This window comes from Phytophthora infestans, genomic scaffold (genome assembly GCF_000142945.1).
Source record: "Phytophthora infestans T30-4 supercont1.6 genomic scaffold, whole genome shotgun sequence".
NCBI lineage: Eukaryota > Oomycota > Peronosporomycetes > Peronosporales > Peronosporaceae > Phytophthora > Phytophthora infestans.
Genome location: NW_003303753.1, coordinates 3,049,709 through 3,057,557, shown reverse-complemented (window position 1 = coordinate 3,057,557; position 7,849 = coordinate 3,049,709). Strand labels below are relative to the sequence as shown.

Below are 7,849 nucleotides of genomic sequence, written 5' to 3'. Positions count from 1 at the left end.
ACTAAATAACACACTACCGGTATACTAATCCATAGCTGACTTTACAAATCCACTAGAAGATCAATCAATCCACCAAATGTCAGGTAATCAAACAAACTAAATTTTAGCCAACCAGTGACCGATTACACATCTCCGGAGATTGGCCGACACGCATCCAATCAAAATCTGCGGTAGGAAACGTCGAGACCAGCCACCGACAACGCCACCTGACTCCCCTTGCTCTCTACGCGCAGCACTCGTAAGCCCATAGTGAGTAGCTAGACGAAATCCTCTACCTACCGTACGGACGCTAAAACTACCTAATTATTGTATTTTGTTTGCTTGATTGCTAACCATGTATCTGACACACCCGCTTTAACGAATGGGAAAGCCACTCCCGTGGGCTATGTCTGTATCGGCAGGTGTCGGAGGTGGAAAGCGAGCGTATTGTGGAAAACATGAAGCACGCGAAGAAACACAAAGTTACTGTCAGCAACACATCGATATGTGCCGTGTGTACCGATTCCATCACCTCACACAATGCGATACCGGGTCTTCTCGTGCTCTTCAGCTACCTGTGCGGATGCGTGTGTCGCACCTTTAAGGTGTCGTTGGAAATGCAAGACGCTTGTATGCTGCAAAAGCGGCATAGTGAATATTTATGAGTTTGGTTTACACGAAGTGAAAGGAAATGATCCTCCTACTGGTGGCCTGACGTTGGAACAAAAGAGAACGGCGCGCCAACTAGCTGTTAACGGTCTTCAACCTGCTCGAATTCGAAACGCGCTGGCTGTTGGTGCCTCTGCGGAAAAAAATCCGCATCTCAGCAAGGTGCAAAGTTTTGTTACGTATTGCCGCAAGACTGAATTGAACAATACGGACGACTTGGATATTCTGGAGGAAGTTATCAGAGCAAAAGCCTACACTGGGCTAGAAGAAGAAAGCTCTGCATTTTCGTTTTCGAGCAGCATGAATTGTAATGGAGACATCAATATTGGTGAAGGAACCGACACTAGCACATTTTTTGTCGGCTTCACTACGAGGACACTCCTAAAACGACTCGACCGTGATCCGCACAGTTTCATTTCGCATTTTGATGCGACCTACAAGTTGAACCAAGTGGATAATCCTACCTTTGTCTGTGGAATTTCTGACCATTCTCGTTCCTTTCACTTGGTTGCTTTGTTCGTCGTGTCACAACAAGAAGAGCGTCACTACGCGAGTGTGCTTGCATCCCTCCGAGCTATCTACGCTCGATTTTTGCGGAAGCCGATGGTAGTGCACTACATTCTTGGAGACGCCGACGGAGCCCAGTACAATGCGATGGCATCAGTGTTCGAGGATTGTGAAACAGAGATTTTTATGTGCTTTTACCACGTTATCGCAAAAGTTCATGAGCGGGCGAGGTATCTACTACCCGGTAAGCGTAGCCTGGTTTTGACCGATATATTTGATATGCATTACGCAAGAAACGCCTCGGAATTTCATGCTAAAAAGACGTCTGCCGTAACGGGGTTACATGGTGTCCAACACACAGGGGTCGGAAGTCCCCGGAGAGTTAACAAACTCTCAGTACATAAGTTGGAGAGTTAACAAGGTCTCTCAGTACGTTGGCCGAAAGCCACACGTTAGGCATTTGATTAGGTTTAACTATGCTAGATAGTTAAACAGATACATGACGTCCTGGGACTGTGATCCCCGTGATCACTAGCAAACGACTGCACGCTGTCGTCCTGTGCTCGCTGAGCACTGGGCAGTGCCCTCCCGTAGAGCCCACCTGAGTGGCCTCCTGGAGTGCCGAGCCTTTGCCGTGAGGCTTAGTGGTCTTGGCTTGCGCCTTTTCGTCAGCAGCCCTGGAGCGTGTCTTCGCACCGCTCTTCGCAGTGCCACGAGGCATGACAACGGTCGATGGGGAGACCAAGAAGAGGAGCGCAGAGACTGCTGTTCAAGGCTCTAACTGTGAAGTGAGCCTCCGCAGCGCTCGCGCGGCCAAGTCGATGTTTTTCGGCTTTGAGAATGAAAGTTTGTGACGTACACTTCTTCATTCTGATTGGTGGAAAACCGAACCTAAGTGGGGGAGGATGTAACGGGGTACGTATTCCTAAGTGTACCCCTAGCTACATGAAATTTGACACGTCACACTTCGGGATATTTGGTATAAGGTACCAAGGTCGTCCGAGGCCAACCATTGGCTGATGACATTGCTTTTCTATAGGTGACTTATAGTTTGTATTTAACTCAACCTTAGCCTACCTATCAATATACTTAGTTTACAATCTACCTTAAATTGGTCACTTCGCTCCATTTCGATAAAAGGGGACCTGTGAACTGCCGTTCACTGAGAGTTAGTAAGCTCTCGGAAGCCAACTTCCTCTAGCGCATGGTGCTGTGTGACCCCGTCACAATCTCAGTGTACAATTCCGCCAAATGCGTGACCATATTTGTCTCTTCCACACGTTCAGTTAGGATATCCGCAGCCTCTTGGGGGGGGGGGGTAGTGACTACCCACTTGGAACGGCAGTAACGGAAGCCGATGTCGTGGACTATTTCGTCCTGCTTTAACAATTCGATCCGATACAGAACAATGTAATCAGGAGGCCGTTAAAACGGGCGTCGTCACCCGGCTCTCCTGTCCGTTTATCTAACCATCGACATCTCAGTGAAGCCGCATGAGATCGGTCATGCGCGCCTCAAGGTTAATCGGAAAAAACATCTTCTCGGTGCGATGTGTCGTAATAAGGTTGGCAATATCGCGATCTCTACGATCAATGCTAGCCGTAAGGCGTTCGATGTTGCGATTGGCGGCTCGCAGCTTGCGTCTCAAGGACTGACTCTCGGCTTTGAGGACGCTCACGGGTATTGTGGTGGGTGTCTGGGTGCAAAATTCTTTTGAGTGAGCGGAGGCTGGCTAGGAGCTGGATCTAAGCTACTAACCGCATTGTGAAGAGTATTCTTTATTATAGGGTCATCTGTTTGAAATTATCCAATCGACAGCGAGCCAGAAATTGCTTCATGTGCTGGCGCGTCCAGCCTTTGTGAATTTTCGCGCGCTTTTCTTGATCGGTTTCAAACACCAGTCTCAGCTTAAAAGCAAATTCTTACAATTATCAACCCTTCTAGCCCGAGGTTTTATTCTATAGTATACAGAAAAAGTAAATATCTTGATTAAAGTATATTTTCAAACCTGCGAGAGTTATGCTATTTTAAACCCTTCCGCTAGCTATGTCTAAGGACTGGGCAAGCCAAACACAAAACAGCGACGAAAGTGGACATTATATCACCAATGTATCCAACATTGGCGAGGTTTTCACATTTTTTTTGGGGCGGGTGTGGCGTTAAAAAAATGGAGAGCCAATTTGGCCTTTTTTAAAAATCCCTTGGCATTTCGTGGTAATGCAAGGTTATAACGAAAACCTTTCTTTCGTGTGATAATGGGCCCCCCCACGAAATGAGGCCCGAAAGGGGGGAAAATCGCCCAGTTCTTAACTTACGATTAGTGAGTCTTAACTTACGATTAGTGAGGAGGAACTAGGCGATTTTTCCCAGCAGAGGCAACGATAACGTGCCAACGAAATCATACAAGTGCGTCGCATCATGCGTTTAATTTTACTTACATCTCCTCTCGCGGAATCGGATCTTTTTCGTTAGCTCAGGTGGAATACTCCTACCACTGTTCCAGATTTTCGTGCCCCACCTCGTAGCATGTACTCTTGTTCCCTTCATCCTTGCGTCGGATAAGCGGCACCCGACCGCCAAAGATTTCGCTGCAGTCCTCGCAGTAATAGCTGATTTCGAAAGACTTCTTTTTCGTGGCCGAGAACGCCGAACACTTTTTACAAAGGTACTGTCGCCGCTTGGTTTGCTTGCTCGAAGAATAGAAGTCAGCTGTGTTCACCAACTTGTGTTTCTGGTGTTGAATCGGTACAGTCACCAGGTCTTCGGCATTCAGGTGGGTATCACACTTGATTGTTTGCAGCGCCAGCAACTGGTTGTGCAACCGGCGCAAATAATCGGCGTGGGTTGGCGGAGCAAAACCTTTATTCTTGAGCGTAATACATTGAACGATGCATTGATTCACTAATGCCATGTCTACAAAGCATATAAATATCTGTCTGTAGTATTTCCGTAGTGCAATACTTCTAAATACTGTAACGCTGCGGCCTGAGCTGATCGTGGACGTCTACGCCTCCCATGCCGAGGCTGTAGTCCACGACCAGCTGTGGGCAAGGTACTGTACTGCGGCTGCCATCATTTTCCGTGCGATTAACGCTTGTCAGGTTTGTATTGCACCCTGTCGCCAGCATGTTCACCGGTTTTGAATCCAGCCAGCTCAGTGCAATAAGCTGAGGATGGTCACGCGCTTGTGCTATGCGGACCCGAAAAGTACAAGAAGCTTGTCAAAGCGAATGAATCTGGTAAAGGAACGACTTTACATATGACTCACGGTGAAGGTTTACGTACGCATCAATCTGGACTCGATGGAAGTAGATCTTTGGAGAGATTTATGGAATGGCGTGAAAGAAGCCGGAAAATCAATTTGGGGGGGTTTGAAAAATAATTGGAAACCATTTGCAGGCTCTGTAATGGATACAGTTGCTGATATCACCGCACCAGAAACCGGTGGATTCAGTCACGAAATCCGTAAAGGAGTAAAGCAATTAACTGGGGCTGGCATGACTCAACCTCGTCGCAATCGTCGTATTGCTGCCTCGGCAAGCTTTCGACTTGGTTAAAGTCAATAGGAAAGAAGAATCCATAAGGCGTGGCTCCACTTTCTTTGTATCGCTTGAATGTGATACGCTTGTCCAACGTCGATATCTTCTCACAAAATTTTGATCGCTTATCAGGGACTTTACCAGTTGTCACGCCACCTTTGATAATGCTGATACATAATATCTCTCTCCACGCAATATAGGCCTTTCGACTCACTGTGTACGATTTCATTTAGTCCCGATTCATTAAGTTCATTGACATAGTTGGCAATGCTCTCATGGCTAGCAGCTGTCATAGAATCATAGATAGGAGTTCGGAAAGAAAGGATTTTGGCTTGGGGTTGATAAACCGCTTCAAATATGTGTCGAATTTGCTCATCTCATTCACATTTTGATCATATCATCAATCAGCTTTCCATAATCGACCTTGTTGTGCTGTTCCACTGGATTTACATCGAAAATTGTCATCTTGTCTTCGACGATGCCAATCAAGTTGTTGGAAGCACCAATAAATTCAGTGATGTTGCCATGTGCTTCTTCTTCATGGTAGAGCTTTCGACTAGATTGTACGGACTCGGTGATAGCAGACTTCATTCGCTCAAGACAATTACGAAACGAGCGCTTATCGCCAGCAATTTCCTCAAACCAGCACAATTTTTTTATGTCGAAGTTGCGGCGATCCACGCTCGCTAAAGACATTAAGACGCTGAGTCATGTGAGTATTTGCTGTTCTTAGAGGACTAGTGAGGAGCTTGAAGAAATTAAACTTCCCAATTTGCTTCTCCATTGAATATAACACGAGCATAACCTTCGTCTTGTTGTCTGGATAGTGACAAAGACTACCAATATACTCCATCAACCACTGGTACCTTTCAGGATGATTGAAGCAAATGATACGCTTCAGGTAATCAATTAACACTGGGTGCAAGTCAGATTCGGTAATTTCTTCGTGCAAATCCTTCGCCAGTAGTGGATTTGCTAAGCTGAATGTCTCCATGCCATTAGGATCATGTTCCCATTTGCAGACAGTATTTGCAAACTTGTGGAATGGAGCCGTATTGAGAAGGTCAGACAGCTTGATGGAACGTGGCTTCTTGTTTTCAATGAACTGAATTTGCACCTTGAAGCAGTTCTTTGGATCATATGCCTTGATCACAAAATTATCGTCCTCCGTTGGCTTACGCTTGTAGTAGGTGATATCGGTTCCTTCAAAGACGTAGAACTCGTGAAAGGAGTGGAGGGGGAAAAGATAAAAACCCTTTTTAACACAGCAGAAGAAACTCCCCACTCAAAATTTTTTCACACACTCTCTCGCCAGAGAAAAAAAAAATTTATATTCAAATCCCGCCGGTGGGGGTTGTTTTCTCCCAACACACAAAAAATCTCTCGCCCCACATATTCAGCTCCTCGATCTCAAATGATGTATCAACATGGCTGAGCGCATGTCGTCAATTGTTCGGCCAGTTAATTCCACCAGTTGAGTTAGTGTTGCCAACTTCCACTCAGATTTGAATGTCAATTTCGAAATCATGATCAGGTGTGGAATGCTCAAACGTCTTCGAAGTGGAAATTTTCCTTGACTCCTTGATTTCATATTTATATTTTCCATGGCTTGTATGCAGCAAAACTACAACCAGCAGCAAGCCCTATCAATTTGCCTTCGTTCAGTGATGGATTATACTTGGAATCAAACCAATCATCGAAATCTTTAGTAGCACACTCCTTGTTGAAACGCATTACTTGTTGTTTGATTACACATAGATATGTCTTGCGCATCAAGAACCAATCAGAATGAGGTGGACGAGGAAAGAATCCACCGCAGCTCTCTCATAGTTTTGGTTGCTCGCTCACACCAAAATATTTGTGGAATCATCATGTATAATTAATATAATCGATTATCGTAGATTTAGTTGCAGTGCAGTATTCCACACCGCATTCAACGGTCACTTTTCCAAATGATTCACGGTCTTCACTGGACTTAAAGAAGAAGTTGTCAAGTACATGTGATCCATCCAGTTCATTGATTTGATATTGCAAGAGGTAGGTGTATCTGTAACGGGGTACGTAGCCCTAAGTGTACCCTGGTTACATGAAGTGTGACACGTCATACTTCGGGATATTTGTACAAAGTACCAAGGTCGTTCAAATCCAACCATTGGCTAACGACATTGCATTTCTATAGGTGGCTTATAGTTTGTATTAAACCCAAGCTTTATCTACCTATAAATATACTCAGTTTACATTCTACCTTAATTAGGTCACTTCGCTCTCTTTTGAATAAAGAGGGGACCTGTGAACTGTCGTTCACTGAGAGTTGGTATACTCTCGAAAGATAACTTCCTCTAGCGCAAGGTGACCCCGTCACAGTATACGTTGTTGCCAAAGTCAGGCGTGACATCATCGCTATGCTTGTAATCAGCGGAATCACCAACTACGTGCATCTTCGACTTGATCCAATCACTTGGTGATAAAACTCGTGAATCCCCCAACTTGGGCTAATCGTATTTATCGACAGATTTCATGTGCTGAATACAATGCTCACCATAAATTTTTTCAATAGACTTGGTCATCGTTGGTTCAGCAACTGCAGGTTCAGCAATCACTGGTTCAGCAACTACAGGTTCAGCAACTGCTGGCTGAAACTTTGCGTGGTGTCGGCACCAATCGCCTTTTGGGTCGCACTGTTGGCTCGTCTTGAGGTGGTTTTCTGGGAAGATGTACTTACACATTGTTTTCTATATATTTAATTTAGCCGAACTCACTATTATTTAGTTCCTATATATTGAGGAATAAATTTGTCAGAAATAAAAAAAAATATTTTGAAGTGATCTGATTGGTTAAAATGAGCGGTGTGTTGCGTGAATGAGTGCTGCTGCTAAGTCGAGAACTTTCCGCACGAAGATGGCAGAGGTCGAGTTGGAGTGCGCGGTATACGGCGAAGGGACTGTGTTTCCCGTGAAGATAGCGAGCAATGCGAAAGTGAGCGCGCTGCAGGAGAAGATCGCAAGTACATACAGAGTCGTGAGCAACCGCGTTGAGGTTTACCCAGCCAGGTTGACGCTCTACTTGGCGCGGAAGCAGGGGGAAGCCACGTGGATGAACCACGACCCCGAGCTTGAGGCGTGCTTAACTTCACAGAGCAGACGGGATACCCACAC

The 7,849-nt window shown here is 45.5% G+C and overlaps 1 non-coding gene across 1 annotated transcript; it reads right to left on the bottom strand.

Annotated features, from left to right (window-relative positions):
* Nucleotides 1–7,799: 7,799 nt before the first annotated feature.
* PITG_33005 lies at nucleotides 7,800–7,842 on the bottom strand. Its single transcript, XR_009934399.1, has one exon. It is a non-coding gene; the product is annotated as an 8S ribosomal RNA (ribosomal RNA).
* Between the last annotated feature and the right edge of the window lie 7 nt (nucleotides 7,843–7,849).